This window comes from Octopus bimaculoides, chromosome 29, assembly GCF_001194135.2.
Source record: "Octopus bimaculoides isolate UCB-OBI-ISO-001 chromosome 29, ASM119413v2, whole genome shotgun sequence".
Taxonomy (NCBI): Eukaryota; Metazoa; Mollusca; class Cephalopoda; order Octopoda; family Octopodidae; genus Octopus; species Octopus bimaculoides.
Window position 1 is genome coordinate 10,411,315 of NC_069009.1, and position 1,021 is coordinate 10,412,335.

At 34.5% G+C, this 1,021-nt stretch overlaps 1 protein-coding gene across 1 annotated transcript in view; it reads left to right on the plus strand.

Moving 5' to 3' along the window:
- LOC106883583 (toll-like receptor 5) overlaps positions 1 to 1,021 on the plus strand; it is a 62,510-nt gene that overhangs the window by 640 nt on the left and 60,849 nt on the right. The window lies entirely within an intron of this gene.

A 1,021-nucleotide genomic window follows, 5' to 3' on the forward strand; every position in this document is an offset into this window, starting at 1 on the left:
TTCTTCTTCTTCTTCTTCTTCTTCTTCTTCTTCTTCTTCTTCTTCTTCTTCTTCTTCTTCTTCTTCTTCTTCTTCTTCTTCTTCTTCTTCTTCTTCTTCTTCTTCTCTTCCTCCTCCTCCTCTTTCTTCTTCTTTTATTTCTTTTATTCTTCCCTTACATCTCATCGACCTTCTTTTGCTACTTGATTCGCTTTTCTTATAAGCTTTACCAATTCTATTTCCATACACCTTATCTTCTGTCTCTAAATCTCTACCCAAATCGTTCTCATTCTCCTTTGATCATTGGTGTGTTTGGGAATATGTCTCAATGTGGATCACTGGACATACACTTCGATAGAGTATGTTTGAGAGTGTATCAGCCCTCAAAATTTGATCATAATTTTGCGTAGCTCTCTCACCTCTATCTCTCAATCTCCCTCTATTTCTACACACACACACACAGAGTCTTGTACATTTGTTTGTGAATGTGACTGGGAATAGGTGTCTACTTGTGTGTGTGTCTGCGTTTGTGTGTGGGTAGGAATATCAGCGATAATTATCAACCATGACTCTCACTTCCAATTGTATTTGGGATTATACTATTCATATTTCGGATTGTATTATTCATATTTATCTTCATCTATAATCACGAGATCATTCCTTTCTTCTTCCAAATTTCCATCCGTAAATTTTATTTCCCTTCAGTCTTCAACTATATATATATTATATATATGTATCTGACTTTACATCCACTTCTTCATCTCCATTTTTAAATCTAATCATATAATTTATGCCTTCATTTCTTATCTTCCCGTGAACTCAGTAACATTTATATCATCATAACTCATTTGCATCATCATTATCTTCACCAAAGTAAATAAAAGGGACATTATGGACTTCGTCATCATCATCATCGTCAACCATTTCTCATTTCGCTGCTGCGCTTTCTACTTTTAAATCAACTTTCTATGTATCTTATTTGTGTTCGTTTTCCACTGTCTCTTCTTCTTCTTCTTCTTCTTCTTCTTCTTCTTCTTCTTCT